Source organism: Aedes albopictus, chromosome 3 (assembly GCF_035046485.1).
Source record: "Aedes albopictus strain Foshan chromosome 3, AalbF5, whole genome shotgun sequence".
In the NCBI taxonomy this organism is placed as follows: domain Eukaryota; kingdom Metazoa; phylum Arthropoda; class Insecta; order Diptera; family Culicidae; genus Aedes; species Aedes albopictus.
In genome coordinates this window covers 377,229,893-377,233,577 of record NC_085138.1, presented here as the reverse complement: position 1 = coordinate 377,233,577, position 3,685 = coordinate 377,229,893, and the positions used below count along the sequence as shown (strand labels likewise).

The window sequence follows — 3,685 nt, the reverse complement described above, 5'->3', positions numbered from 1 at the left end:
AAATCCCTGGACGAATCACAGGTGGAATTCCTGGAGGAACTTCAAGTGGACGCCCTGGAGAAATCTAGGAGAAATTCATTGAGGAATCCTTGGAGGCGGTTCTTCAGTAGTCCAAGCAGGAATTTCTATAGAATCTCATCAGGCATTCCTAGAGAAATCTTTTGAGAAATCCTCTTGATATTCCTCCACAAATGCCTGAAAATGAGTGAGAAAGAAAGCTGCCTACGCTGGTGAATGTTACTGCAGTCCAGAAATAATTTCTGCAAGAATCCCTGGTTCCCGCCAGGAATTTCTCAAAAATTTATCCAGGGATTTCTTCAAGGATTAATATGTAGGAATATTTTCGCATACCTAATACAAGGTTGTTAAACTACCGGCGAATCACCTCCCCTCTTCTCAATATATCCAATATCAAACCTAAAGCTTCATGTTCCAATATTCTTGTTTTGTAAAATCATGAAGTTTGGAATGCCATAAGCTAGTTTTCAAAGGTGAATCATAGGTGGTACCTCTGCTATCTAAGGTAAGGAGATTGCTCCAGTACTCTCGGCAATGAATGCGGATCCATAGGTAAAATCTGGAACCATGACCTCGGTCCTATAATACATTTTGTGAGCAACTGTCAAAATTTCACGAATTTCGGTTGAGAAACCATAATTTTGAAGCTTTGAAATTGGATGTAAAATGAGGATCAGATACATTTAGGTGTAAAGGAATCCCGGGAGGAATCCATGAAGGAGTCCCCGAGGGAATTTCGAGAGAAGCCCCGGTAATCTTTGGGAGTATTCCGGAAGTGATGCCGTCCATTAACTATTTTTTTTACATATCAAATTCGCACTCAGCCTTTTTTATACATTTCCTTTTAATTTATTCAGACGAGCCCATTAAGAAGCAATGACTAGTAAAATTTTTGATAGAATCTAAATACCTTGTAAGTTTCTACAAATCACAACCAGCAGAATATTTAGGAGAATTTCCGATTCAATTCTTACTTCCAAATATGCATTGAAAATTGCCAGCATTTACACAAATACAAAAGTATCCTGAATAATTTATTTGTTTGCTTTCCAAATAGTTATCACAATTACACTGCTGAGCCGCTTAGCTAAACAACTCAGCTCCATGAGCAATTAATTTTCATTTGAGGTCCATCTTCTAACTATTCTCCAGCTCCGTAAAAGCCCCAGCTTCCACAAGCGGATGCTTTGGAATGAAATTCTTGGTGCGTTCAATTTCAATTTCCACAGGGAGGCCCCAATTCTGCGACTCTCCTTCGTCATCTTAATCACTTTCATCCGGCATCCGATCATACCCAGCGGCACCCCCTCCCTCCGATTCTGAATTGACGATCATCGACATCTCCGGATGGTATGGGTCCATGTGATCCTTCCTGTTGCCGAAATCCGAGCTTCTATTCCAGTTCCTGCTGGGAACTGCTCGGTGCAGAACGGGCCTGCTCCTCTCGATAATCCGAGTGCGAAGATTGCACCACGGCGCAAAAATCACTCCCAGTATTCCGGTGTTTGAGTAAAACGTAGTTAAATTTTCCTTCGTGATGGTTGGATGAGTATTCGAAAAGTGGAGTTTTGAAACCCACGTTCGCCGGCAGCCGGTTCATCAATGCACCGTGCCATCTGGAAAAAATCATATGAAATATACTGGATTGGGCTAAATTTATAAAAATACACTCACCGATATGTCCATTTATTTATGTTTACCCCCTTCTGGTTGAGCTGTCGACACCTCTTGAGGTTGCGACAAATCTCACGTCAAAACGTCACTTCAGTGCGACATTAGTCGATCTGAAACGACTGTGGGAATGCGGTGAGAGTTCATTGGTGTTCACTCACACCGACTCTTGTCACCGCATCCGCCTACGGGAATCGGGTGACACATGCGACACGACTTTTGTCACGTCACACGCCGAGCAGAATAAGCGTGATAGTTGCCACTGCCCGTTTAGGGTACTTTTCTTCTTTTGACTTCGACAAAAAGCCGGAAAAGAGATTTTAGAGTGGATTGGGGCTTAACTCATAATATAAACTGTGTAGTTCAGCTCATGTCAACCCAGAATTTGATTATTTCTTAAAATATTACCAAATCTATAAATTTTACAATAAGTTTGAGCTAATTTTCTTCACGCGGTCAAAATTAGCCATTTTTGAGACTACAAATGGCTCCTAAATTGTTGTTAAAGCTTTGTTTAGTACCAAAAAAATACCAGGCGTTGTTAGTAGTCCCAATTTTGCGTAAATCAAAAAAATAGTTCGAAATAAATTGTTATAAAACAGAAAAAAATACAAACAGTAGGTGGCAATATAGTTGCCACTGCCTTATAAAGGGTTAACAACAATTTGAGAGTCATTTGTAGTCTCAAAAATGGCTAAATTTGACCGCGTGAAGAAAATTAGCCCAAACTTATTAAAAAATTATAGATTTGGTAAATATTTTAAGGAAATAATCAAATTCTGGGTTGAAAGGAATTGAACTGCACAGTTAATATTATGGGTTAAGCCCTAATCGGGCAGTGGCAAGAATATTGCCACCAGCGCTGGTGGCCTAAACGGGCAGTGGCAACTATATTGCCACCTAGATTTTTGAGAGTTTCTTTCAAACAAAAATTGCTTTGTAGGGAATCGCGCTACTTGGGCGGTGGCTTCTATATTCGTCTGTTTTCCAATATAACTCAGTCAATCTTGAACCAATTGACACAATTCTTGGAATGCGGTGAGATAGGTATAGTATCTACCCGTGTACAAAATTTCAAGTCAATCGGTTCAAAATTGACCGAGTTACAGTGGATAACAGACGAAGAAAACCACCGCCCAAGTAGCGCGATACCCTACATGTAATCATGTATATAATCATTTCCATAATAGTATGCTTTTACAACTCTTCTAGTTTTCTCGGCCTTATAAAGGGTTAAATTGGTTTCATTTACCAATACCTTCTGGAGTTATCCCAGAGGTTCATGTAGGTTTGTTCTAACTAGGTTCACCACGTCCTCCCAAACTGCATGGTGATGCAAGACGTTGTTAGTTTAAGGACAGACTTGTTAGAATCCTAAAATGGCCGACTTTGGTACCTACTCACGATTTTGAGGACACAAATCTATTCGTAAACAAAACCAGCGCACCTGAGCTTATTTTGAGATTTGTGCGTCTGAAGTTCTGATGCACTGTTGAAGCGGGATTTCAAGACGTTTGTCCTTAAATTGGTTTCATTTACCAATACCTTCTGGAGTTATTCCAGAGGTCCATGTAGGTTTGTTCTAACTAGGTTTATCACGTCCTTCCAAACTGCATAGTGATGCAAGACGTTGTTAGTTTGAATTGGTTTCATTTACCAACACTTTCTGCAGTTATCCCAGAGGTCCATGTAGGTTTGTTCTAACTAGGTTCATCATGTCCTCCCAAATTGCATAGTGATGCAAGACGTTGTTAGTTTAAATTAGTTTCATTTACCAATACCTTCTGGAGTAATTCCAGAGGTCCATGTAGGTTTGTTCTAACTAGGTTTATCACGTCCTTCCAAACTGCATAGTGATGCAAGACGTTGTTAGTTTAAATTGGTTTCATTTACCAACACCTTCTGCAGTTATCCCAGAGGTCCATGTAGGTTTGTTCTAACTAGGTTCATCATGTCCTCCCAAACTGCATAGTGATGCAAGACGTTAGTTTAAATT

General features: G+C 40.0%; 1 long non-coding RNA gene across 1 annotated transcript; it reads right to left on the bottom strand.

The window, feature by feature from the left end:
- Positions 1-1,031: 1,031 nt before the first annotated feature.
- On the bottom strand, positions 1,032-1,937 carry LOC134289622 (uncharacterized). The gene is made up of 2 exons (XR_009998583.1): positions 1,693-1,937; positions 1,032-1,634 (listed from the first exon to the last, which is right to left on the bottom strand). It is a non-coding gene; the product is annotated as an uncharacterized LOC134289622 (long non-coding RNA).
- Between the last annotated feature and the right edge of the window lie 1,748 nt (positions 1,938-3,685).